Source organism: Melospiza melodia, chromosome 1, assembly GCF_035770615.1.
Source record: "Melospiza melodia melodia isolate bMelMel2 chromosome 1, bMelMel2.pri, whole genome shotgun sequence".
Classification (NCBI taxonomy): domain Eukaryota; kingdom Metazoa; phylum Chordata; class Aves; order Passeriformes; family Passerellidae; genus Melospiza; species Melospiza melodia.
In genome coordinates, this window is record NC_086194.1 from 42,335,291 (window position 1) to 42,360,285 (window position 24,995).

A 24,995-nucleotide genomic window follows, 5' to 3' on the forward strand; every position below is an offset into this window, starting at 1 on the left:
GCCGGCGGGGACCCGGATGTTGGGGGGGCGGGGCCGGGGCGGGGGCGGCGGCGCTCCGGCCGCTCCCCTCAGCCTCTCCCGCAGCCGCCCGGAGCGGCAGCGAGCGGCTCAGCCCGGCTGCCTTCAGCGCCGCTCCCCCGTGCGAGGTGCTGCCGTGGGCAGGTGTTGCCCGGGCAGCCCCGGCCCTGCAGGAAGCACCTCGCATGCAAGAGAAGTAAGTGCGGCTCAGGGGCAAGGTGTGCCTGTTGGGGAGGACAGGGTGGTCATCCTCTCCAAGAGGCCTCGTCACTTGGTCTTCCCTCACGTGTATCGCTTGAGAATTCGGAAAAGATGGGTTACATCACCATTATCTTAACATCTCGGCTTTGGCTGGAAGTTCCAGAAGAAGCAAGCAAGTGTGCCAACTCTTTTTTTATATGCTTCCTAGGGTAACACAAGGATGGTGCTAAATTCTGTAAAAGTTCAGTGGGTGAGTTTTGTCCCTTAAGGGGAATTCAGGGAAAACCTAGCGCAGGGGATGTTTCTTTGTGTCCCCCCTTTTAAACAAAGGATGCACATTCCCGGAGACTCTGGGTATACGGAAAGGTATTGGCTGTATTAGTGACTCCTGTGCCAGCAGTTTGTACTTTTATGTTTCTTGATGCTGTGTTGATTTTTTTCCTCCAGAAAACACTGATTTTAAATAGTATTTTGAAACAGGGGGGTGAAAAATCTGTTTTTCTTAGGCATATGTTTCTCTCAATGGCTTTCTGTTGCTTTGCAACCCAAACTACAGACGTTTCTTTTACATGATTGTTATTTTGTTAGGGATCAGCTGTTGTAAGGTGTAGGTCACCATTCGTGAAAGTGTATTTCTTTCAGGTACTTCAGATATAAAATAAATGAAACAACGGTAGCCACACGCTGAATTGGAGGTATCTATCACAGTAGATACAGTTATTGATCAGAAGTATTTTGTCATGGACAGAATGTAGGTGCAGAAGACAAAGTTTTGATGTTGATGTAACAGGGAGCACTGAATAGAGGAGTGCTGCTGAAAAGCTTTCAAGAAAAAACCTTTCTGCATGACCACCCTGCAAGGTGTCCTTATGGCCTGCTGTAAACTGCCTTCACCTGTTATCTCTGGTTTTCATCACTGCTGGGTCAACTGATTTACATCACAGAAATACAGAAAAATTGATTACTGAAATGGCTGAATAATGCTGCTAATTTAATGAGCCCATTCAGCTTGTGGGAAGTGTTTGACAAGCAGCAGAGCCCGTACAAAGAGTGGGGAACAGAAAAGACCAGAGAGTAAGGGGAAAAGAAGGGTAAAGTTTGAATTTGGAAAGAGTGGGATGGGAATGTCAATAAACAGATGAGCTCAGATGCAGGTTGAGTTCATGTTCTGAGAGAAAGAGGGAAACACACAAGGAGCCCCAACAGATTCTGTTAGGAATGCGCTTCCTGACAGAAGCAACTTCTAAGAGTCCAAAATTCAGCCACCTACTTCAAGCAAAAGGAATAACATTGCTTTTAATATAATATGAGAAATAGATTGCTATTTATCTGGGCATGTGGATTTTAGATTTTTTGTGAAACTTTATTTATAAGGGGAAAATCACTGAAATTTTATTAATTAGCTTTAAAAACCTCACTTAGAGGCACTGAAAGTAAGGAGAGTTTTAAACTACTTCATGTTGCTTGTTATTTTAAATTATGTTCCTTATCATATTGTTCATATGTGAACTATATTCAATTGAGATATGTAAGTAATATAACCCTATGGCTTTTTTGAAATTAGAATGTAGGTGGCAGAATTAATATCTAAATATGTGAAAGTAATAGAAAATAAAAGGCTACAAGGAAGAATGATAATAAAAGCTTGCTGCTTAGGAACATATTGATGTGGAGAAAAGATAGTGCATTTTTCCTGATTTTTTACTGTTATAGAGGCTAGTATTGCTATCTGGGGAAAAAAAACCAAGCCTGGTAATTATAAAGCTACCAAGGATTATTCACACTGAAAGAGAGACTGCCTCTTCTCTTTCTCCCTTCCTCCTCCCCCTGCCATCCATTCATTCTGGAGTCTTTTTAAGGTGGCTTTCACTGCCTGATCTTCTCCTCATGGAGGATTTTGCTGTGTACCTGTGAAGGGATGTGTGTAGTTAAAATTCCCTGAGGATTCACTTACCAGATTGTCACACATGAAGTTTTGATGATGGTTGTGTGATGTGTTTTCTGCCTTCAGCAGAAGGCATCCCACCCCCTCCCATTCTGCCCCCTCTCTCCATTTTATTTCTGTCTCGGGAACTGCAGAGGAGAAAGTGAAAATGGAAATGCTTGGTCATCATCCTCTCAGGTTAGGTTACAAAGAAATCAGGATGGAAGCAAAAATGTTGAGAGAATCAAGCCTTCATCAACTGCAGTGTGCTGGTAGAGTATCCCAATTAAATTATTCATAGAGTTAGCTGTACAGCATGATAGGAAGAGGAAATTTAGGAAAGCTGTAATGAAGCAACCGTCGAAAAGCAGGGGGAAAATCAGTAATACATTTTTGCCTTTCTTGCCCCTTGAAATAACTTTCTGTCTGCCAAAATGATCTTGTGAATGTATAATAAAAACCACTCCATGTAGTATTTTCCAAAATGTAGCTGTGAACAGGAATGGGTGTTAATGATGCCTAGCAAACATCAAAGCCTCATTTTCTCCTACCTTACCCAACCTATTAGCCAAGGACATTAAATAGAAGGTCTTCCCTACTATCAAATTGTAAGTTTTGAAGTTTAAGTTAAGTTTTTGATTTGATACTATGTTATACTCATTGGCTGTTACACTTGCAGAGATAGGTATGCCTATACAATAGGAAGGTAATGAAGAGACAGGTCCTTCTACTGTGCTGAGAAAAATCACATTTTTTCAGCTGATGATTGTTAAAGCCATTCTAACTGGAAACAGCACTGCCAACAGCTTAACCACATGCACAAGAGTAAACTGCAGTAGCATCTCGCTGGTGAAATAATGTCATTTCCTAATACAGGCAAGCTCTCCATCCCTGTGTGAGCTGCCCTGGGGTGATGCTGAGGAGCAGACTCTGGGAGGGAGGGGAGCCAGCTGTGCCAGCTGTGCTGTGCTGACCAAGAGGCACCAACAGGGACACCCCTCCTGTGCACAGCTGGCTGCTGATCCCAGGAGTGGAGTCTCAGTTTCTCTCACACTCTGTGCCTTTGCACTTTCTCATGTTTTAACTCTGCTGTGCTTGCTCTTAACAGCGGGTTCCTTGTTGTCTGTCTCTTCACTGAGAAACTTTTGTCTGAGTTAGCAGTGTATGAAATTCAAGATGTGATGGTCCAACTTCCCTGTCTGCATCTATTGTCAGTAGCCAAATACTATAAAATTGGTTGCAAATTTAGAAGGCATTTTTTTTCATAAGCCTGTGGAAATGAATTGTTATAGTTCAATTACATTTAAAAGATCCAGTTTGGGCTCTCAAAGACACTTTTGCCTTTAAGGCAAAACTGGCTTCTTAGTGATGTTGACCTTGTTGTTGAAATCAGAATTATAGAGGTCACTGTGCTCGATACATGCTTGTAGTTTGCTGTGCAAAAAGCTTCCCTTTGAAAAGGCAGCACTGAAGAAGCAGAATACATATAATTTCCAAAAAAGATGTTTTGTTGCCTTTGGCAGCAATGTATTCAAAAATATAAACCTAAGTCTTTAAAAGAGAAAGGGTGATTTGTCATTATTTGCTGATTGGAATTTGTGTGCAGTTAATATTCAGAAAGCATTCATGGAGTTGGTAATGATTTTTGAAAGTGGCTTTTTTGTAGTATTAACAGCCAGTCATCTGAAACTCAATCTTAAAAGTGAATTACTGATCTTGTTTACAACATTCAAGTTATTCTGTCAAGAGATGAAAAAAATACTGTATGACTTACCTGAATAGTTGCAATAGCACAATTTGCAAATGGATTACTTCAGCACAGAATTAATATTTCAATCTGTATGCTGAAATTCATTACAATACTTAAGAATAACAAACATGTCTCAGGAGCCTTATTGGGATTAATCCTAAGAAATACTGGACTCTGACCGGTTTTATGTATCACTTTTCTATTTTTCATTTCACCAAGTATAAATCTTGTTATTCATCCAGGTATGGTTTGTGTTGGCTGGTAATAGAAGCTCTGCAGACCATGCAGCTACAGACCACTTCGTTCTAAATTAATTTTCTGTGTACTGCACTGTAAATTTTTAAGAATGGTCAGGACTAGCTAACTGTGAAGTAGTATATTATGATCTGCTGAAAAAGAAAAAACTGTTGTATTTCACATAGATTCAAGCAATGTTTGATTTCTTGAATGTAAATTTGTTACCAGAGCATCTTAAACACATGTTTAAGTGCACCCTTAAATTTACTTGCAATCAATGGGATTTAAAATGTACTTTACACATATGCTTACTATGAATATATAGAAGATAAATAACTATGGAGGGTGTGATCAGCTAAGATCTGAGAGTCCTTGTTTTCCATTGGGAGACCAGGTACATTCCCTCTCAAGGCACATTCAGCTCTTTCAGTGCCGCATGGTGTAAGTGCAATTGTTCCATTGGTTTGAGCAGGTTAATTTCTTCCAAGAGAGAAATGTCTCAGGTTGTTTGGTTTGGTTCTTTAATACAATACTGTTTATTCAGGAAAAAATATATATGGATGAATAATTTTTTCAGATTATGTAGAGGCAGTCAGCAGCAGGCACTCCTTGTGTTTTTTTTACAATTCTGCTTTTTCAGTGAGTTCTTTACCCCAGGGAGCTGAAAGACACTTTCTCAAGTAGCTGGTTTTCTTTATAGAGGCTTTTTGGTTGCCTACTTGGATAGGCTAAGATAAAATAAGGAAGGATCTGTGTCTGTGGTGTTGCAGCTACTTTATGCATGTTGTCTCAAGGTATCCGTGAAGATTTTTGTGTTTGCTCTGTCTTCAGTAGGAATTAGGTGAGATATCTTCCATTTACTGCAAAATGAGAATGATACATGTGATTTCCTCACTTTTTTCCTTTCACAGTCAAGTCTTTGAAGCCCTACAGAGTTCAAATATATATGTACTTCTTTAAACTACTGGATTAGAAATCACAATTTTGACTAAGTGGTATGTTTCATATGTTGGAGGAGGATATTCTTTTCCATATTACTCTCGCTGTGAAAATCTTTATTGAGGATGATGTTTTTTTCAGTAAAATTGCCTGGTAAAATCATCCTCCTCCTCAGAACTGTATAAATGGATGACTTTGGTTAGTATAATCAAGTTATGAATGTATGACTAACCTGTACTGTGCTCTCTGTGAATTGGTAGAAAAACATAGCCCAAACAGAAAATTAACAAAAATCGATCACATGAGGAACTGCCTTAGAATAGCCTTAAAATGTCTTAGGGTGTTGAACAGAAAAGCAAAAAAAATTTATTAATATGATAAGAAGAGAAATACTGGCAATGAGAGTTGAGAGTTCTCACTTGAAAGCAAACCTAAAAGAAATAATACATTCAATAAGCAGAATTATGAAGGTTCTTTTCCATGGAAGGAAGCCTGATTGTTTTGGGGTTTTTTGGCTTTTGTTTAAGTCCTGGCAAGATCTGTCCTTATGTTGTATTTAAGAGCTGTGATGCACAAAAACAGCAAGCAGAGCTGCCTGCAGAGTGCCAAGAATGGGGGTTGTTGAGACACATTTTAACACATAGGGCAATATTTGAGGAATAGAGAGGGGGATACCATGGCACAAGGGGAGAGCATCAGATCTCAGCACAAGGCACTTGTAGCTGTCCTTGAGATAAACAGAGCAATGGGACAGAGCCATCATGGCCCTTTGCCTGACTGGTTAAAAATAAGCACTGTACACACTTCATATGCATCTCTCCCTTGAATGTGTGGGAGGAGAGAAAAAGCCACACAGGAACAGATGCTCTGTTCTTGTCCTGATCGTGGCACCCTCCCAGGTTCTTATCCCTGCCCTTCGCTCACTCCTGCCACACTCAAGGGAAAGGCCTCTGTTTGATTCTTAATCTCTGTAGGATGGGAACACATCTATGGACTGAGCTGAGGATTGACTGATTTTTTAAATAAATTTATTGGCTCATAATAAAAGAATAAATCCTCTCATGCACCATAAAAACAATTTCTCATTACTTTGGTAAGAATCTTGACAGGATAAAGAAAAAGGATCACATCTTAATTTGGGGGAGTACTGTTCTATGAAATTGATTCACAGCAAGTATACCTGAGTGAGTAAAAGTACCAAAGAAAAGTAAGGAAAGAAAAACCGTTTATTTACTCAATGTTACATGTTTTCTAAGAAAATCAGGGTGTTTTTTTTTTCCCAAAAAAACTTTATAGTTGTCCGGCATTCTGTTTGTCATTGGGACTTCCTGCATTTGATTTAATTTTTTTCTCTAAATTCTTTGCAAACTGCCTGTGCAGCATCTATCTTTAAGATGGAAATTTGCTAACACTGACTGTATGACTACAATGAAAGTATTTCAGCTAAGTGCTCTGAAGGTTTTGAAATGAATGTTGATATTTATTAATGCAGTGTTCCATGTTTTGGAAAGACATCAAGGTCAGTTGAAGCATTTGTCTGGCTCACATCACGTTACATTCAGATTGCATGTGAAATCTCCAGTTGCTTTGTTTTGCCTTTGGACAGGTGCTCAGAAGGTTTGTCAGGAATGTTAGGGCCATGTTGGGCAGGTGTATTGTGGGGCTGATTCTTCCCTTGACTTGAACTAAATCAAGTGAAAGCCCTATTAAACCAGAGGTATTGCAACAAAGCAAAATGGGCATGAAAGGATAGTCAAACACAGACTGTTTCCTGCAGGCTGTTTCCTCATATTCATTCATTTTTCACTGTGTGAGGAGAACAGCAGCCTGGTACAGTGACAATCAAGCATTAGAATGGCAGAAAGGGAATGAGAAAGTACCACTGATCTTTCTAATGACATAGTCTGATTTGAGATATGTATTACAGATTTTCAAAATATATGTTACAGTAATTTATTGTCTAAGGTAAGCATTGTATGGTTTCATATTGGGGTAATATATGTGGGCTGTATATTCAACTTCAGTAGTATTTTGCTTGCTTTCATAAGACTAAATATGCATACACAGCTATTCTATTTAATAACTAAATCAAAATTTCTGCAGAAGGCCACACATTTTTTAAAAAAATTGTCATTTTAAATGTTTTTCTGTGTGTCCTTTATCTTAATCTCCTTTGTCTTTCATAACCCCTTTCTTACTCATCTATAAAACTTGAATGCCCTGTATTCTCTCACCCACCAAGTCACTCTGGACCATTAAGGTCCTGGAGCTTCTGATGTTGTGGCACCTGGGGACATTATTTATATGATTTAGTGTTGTCAGTGTTAGGTAAATGGTTGTACTCAATCTTGGAGGTCTTTTCCCACCCAAGTGATTCCATGGTACTATGTTTCATTCCCTCTGTGATAAAGCTCTTCTTATGGTATCTCAATGTTTTGGAGCCCTTTTATGTCCTCAAATCCTTTTTTTGAGGTTTATGTTGATCTTTGTGCTGGCCTTTCCTTCATGCTTGTGTCAGGATAGAATCCACTGTCTGAGCAATTTCTCTCATTCGCACTCCTAGACCCCTGCCCTTCCTGAATTCAGAAAAGGTGCTGATGTGACAGTGAAGCACTCAGTGAGATAAGTGGAAGACTTCCTGAAACTGTGTTCTCTGTGCAGTGTCTGTTAGTAGGAATGACTTGCAGCAACAAATCTGCAGGATGGAGCAGAGCCAGAGAAACCACGAGGAGTGAAAGGTGTCCAGGTTACCCGAGCAAATTGGATTGTAAAGGGGAAAGATTGGAGTGTGTGAGAAATTAAGATAGACTGCTCTTAAAAAGTGCAGAACCATTGTCAAGTGTTCTGTCAATCCTGATTTCCTACTGTTTTAACTGCTTTTCTTCCCTTCTCAGGCTTCTCTTAGGAATCTGGTGATGGTGATGTCAGTTATCTGCCACTACTACATTAAGATGCTTCTTCCAAAACGATAAGTGATGTCATTCTCTTAGTAGAATTGTCACTAAGCTTCAGTCATTGTAGTGACGTGCAGGGCTCAGCATTCCAGCAAAGCCCTTAGTGCAAATGTTGAAAATCTTTTCAGTTTGTGTGTCAAAAGTTATCATAGGCTTTGAGATGTATGGAAAAACTGGAGTCTGTTCTATGGAAATTCGGCATTCCAGAAAGGCAAATCAGTACAGAGTCAGTGAGGAGAAAGAGATTGGTGATCCATGGGATTGGAAGTGTACAGTGGGAAACTAGGAGTGTAATTACACTACACAGTGGAGTAGAAGTACATAAATAATTCATCTAATCACCACCAAACTGTTTCCAGAAGTGAATTAGTGCAGCCACCTTAGTTTGGCTCTGAATACATGCTGAGGAAGACTGGCTGTCTCAGTGACAGGGCACATTGGCCTGAAAGGAATGTGCTAACCTATCTGCACAGCTCTTGGGACCAGGCCATGTGGGTGTGGAATGTCTGCAGTGTCTCTGCTCTGACAGGCCTGGTGTCACAGCCAGCTGGGACCTCTTCACATTGCATACCGTGGTAGGTAGGAGAGATGTACTGTGAAAGGGCTTGCCTCCATGAGCCAAGCTAAATGAGTGTTAACAGATGATATAATTTCCTTCTCTGAATGTACCATCACAGAGGTAAAGCTCTCTTGAAGCCAAGGAACTGTGTTAATAGAAGGGCATAAGTCATCAACTGACTAGGAATACACTGACTCTAAAAATCAAAACAGAATTTTCACATTGAGACTGCTATCTGATAGAGTAGTTACTAAAGGGACTTGGGTCAGTTTCTGAAAGAAATGATTTCAGAAATAAGCCTAAGGAGCCTAAGTGATACAACTGCAAGTGTAAAAGTTGAGTACTTGCAGTGATTTAGGAGTTCCCTACTAGTCCTGTTGTGTATGTCTCACAATTCTGTTCAAGCATCAGAGTCAACAATGCATCCCGCTATTGACTCATCTGGGAAGAGCTGGGTCCTAATTAAAACCTTGTGGAGTAATATCCTGCTCTTATCTTTCATGTATCTCTTATCTACATATATTTCGATTGTATTTCAGTTAACACAGTTGAGGTGTGAAAGCAGTGGCTTGTCTGGTAGCCAGAATATGTAACCTTAAAAATGTGTAGGGAATTAGACTGCCTCAGTTGGACAGTTAATGAAGCACTTCTGTTTTATAGTGATTCTTTTTAAGTAGCAGTGATAGAAACAGAGAGCTCTTGACCAAATTTCTTGTAACAATATGCCAAACAATATACATAATTATTTCAGTCATTCTAGTCATGAGGACCTGAGAACTGCTGAATTCAGCCAGATGAGAAGCCTACCTAACCTAGTAAGTAAATACTTGTGGAAAAAATGTCCAGAGGCAGTCATGCTTGCAGTGATTTTTCCATCATGCTCTTCGGGCCTTCCGTGACCAGGAGACTCTTTTGTTTAACAGTTACTGCTGACCTACAGAATAGAGCTGCTGAATCAATGAAGTCATGCTTTTTCTGCTCCATGTACAGTTTATGCCTCACAATATATAATGAAAGTGAGCTTAGTTTATTATTGAAAAAAACCCCATACCTTTCAATATTTATATTGGGAAAACTGGTGTATTACTATTAATAGGTCACCTTTTGAATAAAGTTCATTACTTGATACACTGCTCTCATATTCTTCTCTAGATGTTTTTCTAATTCTATCATAATGTTTTTGATAATGGAATGACTAAAGCTCCAAAGTATTTATAAAGTGTTTGCAGCCTGAGTGTTTACAGTGCAGATTTTTCATGTTTTTCTGTTAATTTTTAAATAAATAATAAATTCTGTTAATTTTTAAATAATTAAAAAGGTATGTTTGTTCCTTTAAGCACCAGATATTTTTAGATTTCTTTCCTGGTGATACTAACACCCCATACATGTATATATATGTGTATTTTCTCTTCCCTTCATGGTGTGCATTGCACTTAATGACACTGAATAGCCTCTGGCATTTTATCACTCATTCAGTATTGAACCACCTCCAAAGCTTTTCATAGCTAGTCCTAGATTTCCTCAGCCTAATAGTTTTGTGTCATCTGATTTTTTTTCCTTTGTCTAATTATGTGTGTTCTTTTTCACAGTGTTTATGAATATATTGAAGGCCCACATCTGTCAGCTGAGCCTAAGTCAGTGAATCCTGAAAAAAAATACAAACAATATAAAATACAACCAATTAAAATAATTCAGCCTTTTTTCTTCTTACTAAAATGAATTTTACTGTTTTAGTTTTATTATTTATTTATTACATAAGTAGATGCATTTTTAATTTGTTTTCATAATGCAGATCTGCTTTTCAAAGCACTTGTAGGATAATGGAAATAGAAGACAAGAGAAATTCACTGCTTTCTGGTAATTTAAATATCACACATGTTGACATTAATGACTAACATTTTTATTTCATATTTCACTGTATAGGATTCTGGCACACACTGACAATTTAAAGGTGATTGTCAGGAAAGAACTATATAAAAGAAGCTGTTCTTTTTATATTTTTTAAGTTAGCATGTAAAGGTTGTCTTTGACTGTCTTCAATTTCCTATTGGCTTAATCCACTATACTTACTTATTAAGCTATGAATACCTGCAAATCCTTTAAAGGATTAACTGTATCTGCCTGCTAAGCTTTCCGAGGCAGTTAAAAATAACTGCGGGCTGATTCTACTGACCCACTAAAAATTGGACCTGCTCTACATTTTCTGTTGTATTTGCTGCTGCTGTGACAGATGTGACACAGTCTGGAGGTACTTAAACCTTCTGTGAAGTTGGGTTGACCAAGTGCTCTCAATCCCCCAGTTCTGACTAGCAGCTGTTTTCCCTTACAGCCCAAAGAGGATCAGCATTTGCTTTGTCTCATGAAAAATGCCAGAGACCAAGAACATACAAGCTGGACAAAGAAATTCAGCTTAATATAAATTCATGAAACAAAGGTGTCCTTCTCTGAAGAAAAGGCTTTGCTTTATACAAGTGGTCTGCAATGCAAATGCAGTCCTTCCTGTTTGGTATGTTTTTTTTCTAGCTGTGCTCATTGACTTCAGAAAATGTATCTCTTTTCCACATTTACAAAACTGGTATATTCTAATACAGTATAAGCATGTGTGCTGGATGCTGCTAGATATTGTTAGGAAGGCAGCCAAATATATTATATCCATAAGTGGAAGCCTTACAGGGAATGCACAGTTTCTCTCTGGTCTGGAGAGTGCAGGAGACAGCAGCACATTAAAATGTGTACAGACTACCTCCATTCCTGCTGGCTGTCAAGGAAGAGTTGCACTTCACCACCTTCCTTGATCAAGGAAGTTAAATACTGCAATATATAAATGGAAACTTTGAGACAAGACTTAGCACTTTCCACTGTCTTTTGCCAGGTATTTTCTCTCAGAAGTCTTGTACTGGTACAACAGAAATTTATGGCTTCAAAAGGATACCATAAATGCTGATGTTTTCTTGCTGTCAAAGGACAAAATGGGACAGTGATTCTCTGCTACAGTGATTTCTACCTTCATTAACAGATTTAGATTCCTGTACAAAAAAGCAGAAGTGCATATAACAGCTGAAACTGGTTCTCACACTTTTATAAGAGCTGAAGGAATGTAACATGGCATAAAGTTATTTTCCCCACAAGTCATAGGCATCAGGCTGATTAATACTTAGCTGAGTGCATGAAACTTGCATTTATTTAAAGCTGAAGGGGGAATATTAAAAACCAAATTCAGTCAGATGTAGGTACTCATAAGGGACAACTCTTAGTCAGCATTCCTTATGTGAACTTACTGTAAAACAATATATGAATATAGAATAATATCAACTTGGGTTGGGCTTGCTAGCCACCCTGTCAGAGTGTAAAGCACTGACACAGGTGCAGAAGGAATATTGGATCTATCAGTGTGGATTCAGCCTTCAGTCCCCAAAAGTATGGCTCCTAGAATTCTTTAGCTTAGCTAGTTGAAGAGCTAAGTAGTTAGTGGTTGCTGATTAATTACTTAATTATTATGCTATTTGGCTGTAAGAGGACTGTAGGTTTTCCTGCTCTTCTAAATACATAAGCAAACTGCAAAACCCAAGCTGAAGGTTCTAGCTCAGACACAATAAGCATTATAACTTTATTAGCATTAATATATGCTAATTTATGTCTAAAATGCATATTAAAAATTGTGCTGAGACAACTTCATACTGAGCTGTATCACGCAATCACATTATGTTTTTATATTTCTAGCTAAGGGAAGTCAACAAAACCTTGGGAGAGTTACATTTTAACCCCTTGTTCCAGTCAGTGTCTGTCTGCCTGTGGCTCTGGTCTGCCTGATGAAGGGCCATGGGTAAGCAGATACATTGCTTGTGGTCCTTCAGTGTTTCTTACAGCTAATTGCAGAATTTCTGCAGTACCCTGTATTGCACTACTCAAGCAACAGATGACACAGACATACCAGGTAGATTGTGTGGTTCTATTTGCTTCAATACTATTTTTTCTCATTAGGCATGTATTCCTTAATGTTTGGTTTTATCTGAACTTCACCACAAACTGTCAAGTTAAATTTTACTCATTGTGTATTTTTGGAGGCAGAAAATGGACTTGTACAAAATGCACTTCCTAACATAAACTATTTAGTATTTTGCTGTGAAGAGAAGGTAGCATTCTTATGTTTTAAAAGAGAAATCTTGTGGAACCCAAGCTTGTCAAATTTTTGCCAGAAACTTGCTGGTTGCCTGCCAGCTCTCTACCCATCCGTTTGGCAGGTGGCCCAGCCTCCCCAGAGCTGCAGCTGCCTCTGCGGCAGGGCTGGCAGCACTTGCAGGGCTGCAGGTCCCTGAGCAGGTGGCCACATGGACTCCCTCCCAAAGGGTCCCTGCCACCCTGGCCTGAGGGGCTGTGCCTCCTGCTAAGGAACTTCCAGACCTGGAAATGTTTTATCTTGTGCCAGCTTTTAGGAACCCGCATTCTTTACTTTAAGAAATTCTTTCATAAGTGGACATCCTATTTCTGTCACTAAGGAAGGCCTCGTACCTGAAAGCAGGGATGGATGCCTTTAACACATCACTTTGTAGCAGTCCTGCTTCTGAGGAGGGTTCACAAAGAAATGACACAAAATGCAGCAGCATGTCTAGAGGAATGTTGCTTTTTAAGTTGGAATTTGGCTTCTGACATTAGCATTAGGTTTTGTTGAGGTTTTGTGCTTTCATCTTAACAGACATTACCCCCACCCCCACTCCCCCAAATAATATATAATCTTATTTGAGATTCAATCAGACATCAGCAATATCTTGTGGACTAATATGCATTTTTAAATGAGTTAAATATTCATGGTAATTGGTACAACCTTGGTATTAATAATCTATTGTGAAAGAACTGTAAGAATAAATAGAAGCTGATAAGCTTTATGCTGGTGTGCACATGGTTGCTGACCTTAGTATTTTTTTATCCTATCTTTTTAGGGCTGAGAAAAGTACAATTGAAGAGCATGGAGCATTCTGACGTGTGTAACTCATTGTATCAAAGTAAGTGCCGACTCAGGTTAATAAATAATAAAAGTGCACAAAAGATTTTTTCTTTCTTTTCCTGTTTATTCTTTAATATTTTGCTGCATTTTGAATAGCTTGCTAGAAATCTTACCTTTCCTAATGGACCCCTATTCCAAAAATAAATCAAATCCATGATAATAGGCAGGGTTGGGGAAGAATTATTTTTTTTTGTTCCAGCTATTGTTTGTAGATTGCTGTTAGGTGTCATGTAAATAAATCAATCTATCTCAGCTTTATTGAAGCTAAATAATGATCTTGAAAGACACATGTGAATGTAATGAAGCAACTGTGATACATCAAATATTTTATAGACTGTTGTCTTGAGATGATAACTTTTTTGTGACTGCCCTTAAGGAAACGTAGTGAAGAATTTTTAATTAACATAATACAGTAGAGCATAAGAAAGTCTTGTAATTAATTTGGCAAATAGAAACAGTAATACAATAGAAGATGATATTCTGATAAAATTTCTCCAGCTTTGTAACTTTTTCAGCAAAATTGCTCAGTGATTTTACTTCAGACCTTGCCCCACTAAAGGCAGTAAGTTTATTCCTGAAGTTCCTAGTGGGGTAGAGTAACAGTTTCAGAGTCTAGGTGGACATTATTTTGGCTTATACAATGTTACCTCACAGTGCAAGAGATGAAGGACTAAACCCTGCCTTATTTAGGGAACCAATGGTCTGTCAAAATCAGTACAAAAGTACAAAAAAAAAAAAAAAATTCCTCTCCTGTTTCTCAGCTAGTACAATATGTTGGAGTGGAGGTTAGCCTTGCTGTGTATTTTTAAGATGCTTCCAAATAGCTGCCCAAAATGACACCAAGCTCAATTGTGCTGCTGCAGCTTTATGTGTATTGAAAGCACAGGGGTGTCTGTTAATAATAAAATTAGAATGACATAGAAATAAAGTGTACACTCTCTTTCTTGCTGATGTGATGACAAGTAGTTTCTCTGATTTTATTCCTCTCTTGCATTAGCCAATATAAAACCTTTGCCAACATGTTTTTCACAACAGATCACCAATAACTGCCTAACTCCATTTCTGCTTACAAACTTAGTAACAACATGCTTACATAAAGTAGACTATGATGGTCACATCTTCTGCTGCATCCTGGCATAGCTCCAACTGCATAGCTGTTGACTTCATGAGGATTTGGATACAAACTTAAAGTTAAGCCCATGCTTAACTGCTTTGTCAATCTGTCTCTCTCTCGCCCTCTCCTCCTGCTGTTACTATCATGTAACATCTATGAAATTTAGCTCGTGCTGACATGAAGGAATGTTCAGGTATTTCTATACACTCCTTGTACACAAAGCTGTGGTTGATTTACTCTTGTTTCAAGCCCGAAGAAAAGACTGCATCCACTGTGACTTCCAGAGTGCTGTGAGCGTGTGTGTGTGTGTTTATCTGTTCTCTAAGGTCATGTGTGGGTCTCTCATCCAACCAAAACTTCCCTAAGAAGGGAGACTGCATTTCAGAATAAAACCTTCTCTGGGATTCCATGCCAAAACTCATGCTTTTTGTAGCAGTTGTAAATTAAGCCCTTTTTTTGTTTGTTTTTGATTTAAATAATTTAGAGGTATCAATAACTTGATAAACATTTTTTCATTTTATTTAAAAACATTTACAGCAAAATACTATATCAGTAATAGTACCAAAGATTTAGAAAGTGAGTTGTATAACTACTATTATATATAATCTCACATACAAAACTAAAGTTATTACACAAAGGAAGGTATAATAAAATTATGACTGTAGGCAGTGACTTTCATGAAGAGTGTGTTTTTCAAATACTTAATAAATAAGAGATTTTACCAGAAATGTAACCTTGTGTTTATATGATTTATGTTCATTCTTCTCCAAAACAGCATTCAGCTACAATAAGGTTTAGTTGGGCATTTATACATGACCACATTAATGAATGTGATATTTGACTGTCTAGAGAGCTGTGGATATATTTAAACAAAAGGTTTTATAGTTTCTTTAATTAATGTAATAAATCAGAGCTAAGTGCCAATATTGTCATAAATTAAAGGGAAAAATATTTTAAGCACACATTTCCTTAAATTATATCTCCTAAAGAATTGGGCAGCATTTTTATGTATCTCTTCATAGTTTGGTATTTGCTAGATGTACTGTTGTTTCCCCTGGCATATCTGTTCTATAAGGCAAGGGACAACAGAATCAAGAAATAAACATCTGACCATGTCACAAATCCAATTAACTCTGACAAGGGCTAGTAAAGTCAAGTGAATAACAAAGCACTGCTGTCTGGAAGCGGCTTTGCAGGCAGTAGGACACCAGCTGGACGAAGCAAAAGTACTTCAGGCAGCTGAATTTTCTGCCTCCACTAAGACAATCTTATACCCTGGTGAGGTCACAGTGCTGTAGCATTTTCAAGTGTCACATCTCATCTCTTCACTGTTCTAAGCGGCAGGGAGGAGGAGGAGGGAAGCATTCCCCTCTCAGAATGTAAAATATGTGCTAATGTCATTGCAAGGTAATGCAGCGAAGCAGAAACTGCAGCTACCATTGCACAGCCTCTCCTCAGCCACCACCACAGCACTGGGTTATGATAGAAACCTCCAAGAGATTTCAGTGCAGCAATCCTTGGGCAGAAATCGTGGTGCTTTTCTAATCCCAAGGCCTGTGCACGTTCAAAGTAGCTCTCCTTTTTCTAGCTCTTGATGCATGTAGCTAACCAATGTCTATTTAATGGAACTGAATGATTAAATGATTGCTTCACTGGTCTGCTGCGTTCATCCATGCTTGAGACTCAGAAATATGGGGGGATTTCTCATCTGGAGTATAGCAGTGTCAATCCAGAGACATTCCTTTGGTAAAGTTATTTTGAGTTTATCTTGAGAGGACAATCCACTCCCTGCCCATCTGACTGGAAATTGAAATTGTTCAGTGCTTGTTTCCAGATAGAAAGGAAATACGTGCTCCGTGTGTATCCCAAACAACACAATGTTACCCTTGGAATCTTTCCTTGCTCCAGCCTATTTCCCTGTCATGAAGTATCCTTAAGTGAAATGCTTTCCATTTACACTGTAGTAATGGAAGGAATCTTAGACCCCTATACAATACTCAGTATTTTTACTGTTAATTGTCAACATTATTTGCAGCTCCTAATAACCTATCTTCTAGTAGCCAGAAGAGTCAAATATATAATTTGTCAGCTTTAACATGGGTTATAAAACTGAAACAAACTGATATCCTCAGCTTTGAGATGGAGGAAGGAATATTTCTTAGGAAACAAGATGAGAATTGGGGTTAGCTCATAACTCACAGCTAGTTTGCATCTGAAATTTCCCAGCACTTTTCTAATAGTCCTATTAAACTGAAATGAAAATGATGTTAACTTCAGCAAAATTTTCCAAAGGGAGATTTATTTAGTTCAGAATGGGATTTCTGGGTTCTAGAAACCAGAAACATATACACACGATGATTCAGTGATTAGGTTATTAAATTACTAGATTTAGAGCAGGAAACTGAAACTGTTTCCCCTCTTCTAATTCCACATGTTTCTATGCACAGCATCTTTTGAATCTTCACCCTCCCCCCCCCCCACCACCAACTTTAAAGAAATACTTATTAATCTTGGAGTTGGTCCCAATTTTCCTGATACTAAGAAATTAACACAGGGTGAGATGAGTAAATTGAAGTGTCAGGATGGTCTCTGAAATCAGAAAAAGGAGCAAGGAAACAAGGAAAAAATAAAAATATGCAGGATTGCTTCTACAGAAAACTAAAAATTAAACATACCATCATGCTTGTACATTTTTTAAGTGCATTGAAACTTGATCTTGCTACAACTTTGGACACAAATAGAATTTAGCAAATGGAGATATGCTGTAGGAGCAGCACAGGCATATGCTGACATACGATTACCATATGTCAGTCCACAGTGATTCTCGAGCTCCTGAGACATGTTTTGTTCTTTAAATAGTTTTCCATCTTTTTAGCATTTTGAAGAACATAGACTATTTTCATTATGCCTTTTTCCTCCTTCCTTTGAAGCCACATGCATTTACAACTGACTTAGATTGGGCAGGAAAGACAGATAGAAAGAAGCTAAAATAGCTTTCAGAAATTACTACTGCAGTCAAATTTATTTGGAAATTCAAGAGTCAACATGAACTATTAAAATAAAATAAAGTCTACATTAATCTTTATAAATAAAGAAAACGTATGGGTTAGGATTTTTGTCCTGTATTCATCCAGGATCACATGCAATATTTTGTTCCTGGGATGTAACACAGCAAGTTAAAATTTAATTTAAAAAACAACAAAACCCCCTTTGTATTTAATCATGTATCATTAAAACTTGAGGTTTTGACTTGAACTGGAGACTGTCTGAGTCAGAACCTCACAGACTCACACAGAGAACATAGTAGCTGCCAAGAGGCTATTTCCTGTTGCTTTTCACAACAAACAAAATAGGGATATTTCAGTATGATCTGCAGATGTGCAGCATGATGACATTTAGATGCAAGTTGCCTACAATTTTAGGCAAATAATGTATAAAACACTCTCCTATTTCTTAAAAAAACAACTCCATCACTAAAGACTTAGGACCTTTCAAGAAATTGTGTGGCAGTCTTATGTTTCTAAGCTCCTAAAAGTTTTGAAGAAAAAAATACTTCAAATTTAATCAAATGCCTGTGAGAGCTTAAAAAAAAGAGAAAAATAATGAGAACATACATAAAAATTCTATTGCACATGTTAAGGTAGAAAAACTGTACTGAACACATTTTTTTGCTTTTACAACATCTCATACAGGCTTTATCAGCAAAATAATTTGTTTCTTTAGTGAAAAAAAGTGCATTATACTTCTCAAGAGAGAAATAATCTATCTCTGAATGTCTGGAGAAATGCTGAGAATAATAACTACAACAAACAAATCATTAATAAGAATTTACTTTTTCAGTGCCTGGAGACATAATATAATTTTCTAATAAGCTCCAGCCTCCTAGCTGTTGCAAACCAAAGACATCCAGTATAAGAGTTTCCTACTAAGTGTGCATATCAGCTTGAGCCAGCACAGGAAGAATTCTTAAGGCTGGGCTGAAAGAACCAATGTTTCCTCAAAGCCTCTGATTCATCACAGCTACATTTGCTTTCTAGTTCTGTGTCTTAAAAAGGGTCAAACTCTGCAATGTTTAAGGGCATAAAGTAGTGCTTGACACATTGGACATAAACACATATATCACACAGACATCCTCCTGTTAGGAATAAATCAATTCCTGCTTGCACTAAAAGACACTGATGTAATCACAAAATGTTTTAGAGACCTTTTACTCCTAGTGGAGATTTTGCCCCTCTGCAAGTTATGGATTGGGTCTTAGCATACTATTGTTGAAATAAAGGTACTCCAGTCAATTTGAGAGTTGAACTGGAAACCAAAGTCCTGTAAGATTTGTGCTAGCCTCCTCTACAGGAAGGTAAACAACCCCAAATGAATGGTGATATGTGAATAGTTCTTCCACAACCTCTTTGTTTGCCAAAGTAATTGTAATTGAGTGGCCAGATTTCTTCTGGATGACACCAGAAGAGAAAAATGAAGAAGGTTATATAAAACCATATTTTGTTTCTTATCCTAGGGAAGCCTTACATGGCACAATTTGGATGATGTCTGGACTTAAACCCATTATCAGAAAAAGATAATGGTGCTGTTGTGAGAGCCAAATGAAGGGACAACACATAATATCATACACAAGAAAATCAGAGATCTTGAATGAGCAAAGAGGATGTACATGATGGAGTTATTTACCAAGTACTATAACGTCAAGAAAAGCAGAGCACCTCTTCTCAAAAGGGAATTACAGAAATTAATTGAGGATATTGTGGCATCATTCCTTTAAATCCCTTATGCTCAAGAGTTCCCTGTTTCTCAGTGGCACCCCCTTGCTCTCAGAAGTTTTGTACCCACTTGCTCTCTTTCCACATCACAACAACCTGTCTGTCCGTCTGTCTGTCTCCTAGGCTCAGCATCTCTATCGAGCTGTGAACAAAACTGTCACAGTGGTAAATACTGTGAGATAGATTTCCTGTCTCCTTTTTTTATATGTGAAAGCAAAAGGTAAGAAGGGTGTACTCAAGGTGTTTTCCTGGCACTGTTGCAGTGCCTGGAGGGCAAAGGCTATTCCTCCTCCCCTGTGCCACCAAGCAATCCGTGTTCCAGCACTAGAGGGAAGAGCAGGATATGACACAAGCAAAACAGTGTCACTCAGAACCTGGAGGAGTGAGAAAAGAGGGCTTCCTTCTGCTTGTGAGGTTTTTATGTACATAGTGGAGACTGGTGTGAAACATATCTATGGGAGACAGGTGAGAGGGGAACCGGTGCTTCTGAGAGGTCCTGTGGCCAAGGAGGTTTTGTGAGAGCTTTTTTTCAGGGAGTTTCAAAACAGGTGATGATGATGTGCAGTACCGGGCCAATTCCCACCAGATGCAAAATAACTTCTGTGTGAGAATATACTGGAGCTGTAAGGAACTTCAACCCCTGCAGTTTACAGCTGTCAATCTGCTCCTGCTGCTCTGAGTGACTTGCTAAAGTAAGCACAGCCTCTGCTGGCTTATTCATTGAGCACAGACACATCAAGTACGTGCAATACACAATAATTTTCCAGGAAAATGTATTCCATAGCACTCTGAAAGTAAAAATACTGTATTTAAATGAGATTCACAGCAGCATGTTTTATTGACTTTGAGAGACAGATTCAGAAAAAGAGGATTACCAAGCTGAGACTAATAGCTACGTTCAACATACTTATGCTGGTTTACATTGTAAACAAGAATTCCACAGACCCAGCAGAAAAGTACCTGGGGGTGTTGGTTGACATCCAGATGAACATGAGCCAGCAGTGTTCCCAGGTGGCCAAGAAGGCCAATGGCATCCTGGCCCGTAAAAGAAATAGTGTGGCCAGCAGGACCAGGGCAGTGATTGTCCCCCTATACTCGGCACCTCAAGTTCTGTGTTTAGTCTTTGGCCCCCCACTGCAAGAAAGACATTGAGGTGCTGGAGCATGTCCAGAGAAAGGCAACAAAGCTTCTGGAGGGTCTGGAGCAGAACTCCTATGAGGAGCACATGAAGAAGCTGGCAGTTTAGCCTGGAGAAGAGGAGGCTCAGGCAGGACGTTATTGCCCTCTACAATCCCCCGAAAGGAGAGTGTAGCCAGGTGGAGGTCAGCCTCTTCTCCCACGCCTAGCAACAGGGCAAGAGAAAATGGCCTCAAGCTGCACCAGTGGAGGTTCAGGGTGGACATCAGGAAGAATTTTGTCACTCAAAAGGCTGTCAAGCATTGATACAATCTGTTGCTCCTGGTGCTGGAGTCACCATCCCTGGAAGTGTTTAAGAAATGACTGGATGTGGCAGTAAGTGCTATGGATTACTTACATGGTGGTGTTTGGCCACAGGTTGATCTTGAAGGTCTTTTCCAACATTAATGACTCGTACTTAATGATCATTCCATATTTAAACATGCCTTGTTTTATTGGACAGTGCCACCTAGGGGGTAATGGCTTTTAAACTAGAGTGGCAAAGGAGAGGGAGCTTTAATAATAACATAGGAAATAATTTCTTCCATTAAATTCTCTTTTGGAATATACTAGGCAGACAAAGTGATGCTGAGATTTTCATACAATGGAACATGACAAAAAACTGTAATTTTTACAGGTCCCTTTGGAGCTGCCCATACTCTTTTCCCTATTCCATAGTGAGAGAAATCTCTTCTGGCAGTGATTGGGGATGCCACAAATCCTGATTTTCTCCTCTGCTAGCCAGGTCTTGCTGGTATGATCAGTGGAGAGGTTATCTACATCTCATTACAGCTGTAAGGCTGGCTAGGAGATTGTCGTATTGCTGTGTTTTGGTTTCCAAGGACTTGAAATAGAGCCTTGAAAAGTTTGCTTTTTGAGGCCAAAAGCAGAGAGAAAACCCTGGTCTACTTCTGCTTAATCTAGTCTGCTAAAGGAAGGTAGTGTACAAGGCAGGAATGAGATGCTGAGACTACTCTGTCTGAGGGCAGATAGGTTTTGTCCTGACACTTCCCCCACTGTCCTTGAAAGTACAAGTTACAGTTGGCTCCTTTGGACTTCTAACAATTTAACCTAGAAATGGACAAAAGAAACTTAGAAAAAATGCCCATCTCTGTACCATGTTTATTTTCTTCAGAATTAGATTTGTTTTAAAAGCCTGAATTGTGGTAATTTCTTTCCTGAAAAAACAAAATTCCAGGACAGGTAATATTTTAGGACTGGGTGTTTTTTTTTTTCCCACACACTTTTTTATTCTCACAAATGGTATTTGATTTTGTTCTGTATCTTCCACAGCAGATGGCATGCCTGCCTCCCTGAGACCAGAGATCCCAAGCAGCATGCAAATGATATAAGAAACTCATATAACATAGAAATAATAGTATAATATAAGAAACAATTATGCAAGGAACCTGCTCCTCTTTCCTTAGAGGAAAGTAGTGATGCTTCCACAATATTTTTGAAGGAAAAATGTCAACATTTTTGATATCATGACTGTGTGTTTGAATTGTAATAAAGGGCAAGTCTCTTTCTTTCCTTCAGTAACTTCCACACACATAAGCAATTGAGTATTAATAAGAAGAGATTTTATTTGTTGTAAGTTCCTTTTTAAAATAATCCATTCTAAAAAAAAAAAAAAAGGCCAGCTTATAAAAATTGTTTTGTCTGCCCCCTAGAAATGGAAAAAGAAATTATTTTGGAACTACAAGCCACAGACAGGGCAAAAAGATGATGGAAGTTATACAAAAGCTTTCTGTAAGTACCTCTCAAGTAAACAAGTCCTGTGGTGAAATTATGATGTGATGGATTATTTCAGGCTGCAAGATGTGGCTGGGGGTGTTTATTCTGTTGCCATCTGTTAGAGGTGGGGCAGTTATCTACTGTTAATTGGGCCACCTGTCAAAACCAGCTAGGGCAGTTTTCTTTAGTTCTTCCATGACCAACCCTCCCTCCAGGAGATATCTGATGTTAATGGGCCATTGAGTCTCACTGCATGACGGATAAAATTACATCATCCCCTTGGGAGATGCTCCGCCCAGGGGGAGGAGCCAAGCATTCCTACCTGGATGTAATCTGAGATTTGGAGCATCACAAGCGGCTTTTTCCCCTCTAGATTCCCAGAGGAAGACCAGGTCCATCTACACCACCGTCAGAGGAAAACTACACCCTTTTACAGGATCACTGCTTCAGCAGAACCATGCCTGTGGTTCTGGATATCATCTGAGATTTGGAAAACCACAAGCAGCCTTTGCAAGCAACCAGAACCTCCTGTGCAGGAGGGCTGCAGCCACCATTTAATGGGACTGCTACCAACACCCTGACCAACAGGGTGTCAAGTCATACTCTGACTCTGACAGTGGTTTTTTTGTACTATTGCATTTGTATTTTTAATTTTCCTAGTAAAGAAATGTTATTCCTATTCTCATATCTTTGCCTGAGAGTCCCTTAATTTAAAATTATAATAATTTGGAGGGAGGGAGTTTACATTTTCCATTTTGAAGGAGGCTCCTGCCTTCCTTAGCAGGAGCCTTTTCAAGCCAAGACATGGATAAAGCAAACTCTTACTGTCCTCTAGATGTCATGATGTGGAAGAGGAGCAGCTGAATACCAGGGCTGCTGTTGGAAAAGAAATGAAATTTAGCAAAATATTTAATTATAGTGAGTTGTGTGTGAACTGGTTTGTTAAAAAGTAGTTTTGTAGCCGTTGAAAGTGTGTGTTGGGTTTTGTGTGTAACCTAGCAGGTAGTCTTAGGGATTTAATAAATAATTAAACTAGTGCAAGAAAGTAAGAATGCTAACCTGTCTGGAGGCAGCATACAATGCTCTTAGAATAAGATAAGCAGAGGATTAATGATCTTGTTTGTGAACCAAGGAATGTATCACAAGGGGTCTGTGACCAGGCAAGGGGAATGGGGAACTGTTTCATGGAGACTTTGTTGTGAATTGCATGTATAAGAAGGAAGCATCCATACGTGAATTTGAGAGCTCAGATTTTGGGACGTGAGTCCCCCAGTTCCCCGGGCCCTTAATAAAGCACCCACAAAACTTATCCGAGTTTTGTGTCATCTATCACTGCCACACTTGAAGCTAAATAGGTTTTGACATGATCATTAAAGAAAAGCTACAGTACGGCACGGCAAATCCACCATGGTGCCCATCCTGATGTGACATGCTCTGGAGCAAATGGGCTCCTGCTCAGGCACTGGCAATAAACACTGGACCAAGCCTGGGAGACAGGGACATGGACACCCACATCAGGTCCACACTGGCCATTCTGAATTCTGGCTTGGTCACAGCATAGATTTTTGGTGACTTCCTTGTTTTGATAAAATCAGAGAGAATATGCAGTTACACTTTTAGCACAGTGCTCTTCCCTTTCTAGGTTTTATTTCTTACCAATTCAACATGGTTTTTACATATACATGCACATATAAATAAATAGAATAGCAACATTAATAAATAATTACAATGTTAAATATGTACACATTAGGAGGACTTGCTATTGCAGCTTTACTTGTAAATACTCACAAATACATACGAGTCTTGTCCATCAGCTCTTTCTTACAAAAGAAGATACAACAAATTCAGAGACTTGGAATAAAATATTTAAGAATAAGGATTGTGTGATTCTTTCATATATATGTGTCTAAAAGAAAGCCTGAAGATCAGAGTTGAGTGAAGATGAATTGAAGAAGTGCTGATAAATAGTAAGTTATTAGACATCATTTGGAATATTCAGAACTTCAAGTACAAAATAGGAAGAATCATCCTGCTCTTCAAATTCCTGAAATAATCCCGTTCCTTTTCAGAATCCATCATGTTACAGGGCCTGGCTCATTAAAAGCTGTGATTTAAAGGTGTTCAGAGCTGGTGTGTGTTAAGAGTGCATTTCCTCCCCTGTGTTTCCCTGTGTTAAATCTTTCCTTACCAACAAACCTGACCTCTCTGAGGGGCCTGACAGCAGAGGTAGGGAGAACACTGTCCCTGGAGGCCACTGCAAGAAGACTGCTAAGAAATCCTGCTTCCACTGAATCCCTTTAGCTGTTGACTTTCCAAAGGACAACCTTCCCCTAACGTGCAAGAGGCACACCATAGGTGCTGTGTGCGTGAGACACTCTGGGCTGTCTTGACAAGTGTTGTCCGCTGGCAACAAGACAAAAACCATACAAGCTGAAGTCTCTTAATCAGAACTGAGTGTATGTACACTTGCTGTCACAAGTAGGGAAACAAGGTGATGCTTAACAGGAATAAATGAGGAAGGAGTGGGGGAAGGGGCAAATCTTGGAGAACCACATCTGGATAAATAATAGAATAAAGTGTTCCATATCAGCAGATAACTGTCGACTATCACT

General features: G+C 39.0%; 1 long non-coding RNA gene across 2 annotated transcripts; it reads left to right on the forward strand.

Annotated features, from left to right (window-relative positions):
- Positions 1-62: 62 nt before the first annotated feature.
- LOC134417713 (uncharacterized) lies at positions 63-23,068 on the forward strand. Of its 2 annotated transcripts, XR_010027617.1 has the most exons (7): positions 63-214; positions 10,912-11,088; positions 12,303-12,405; positions 13,520-13,582; positions 19,212-19,384; positions 22,320-22,398; positions 22,757-23,068. It is a non-coding gene; the product is annotated as an uncharacterized LOC134417713 (long non-coding RNA). The 2 variants fall into 2 exon arrangements; XR_010027618.1 differs by lacking the exons at positions 10,912-11,088; positions 12,303-12,405 and having other exon boundaries at positions 72-214.
- The last annotated feature ends 1,927 nt before the right edge of the window (positions 23,069-24,995 follow it).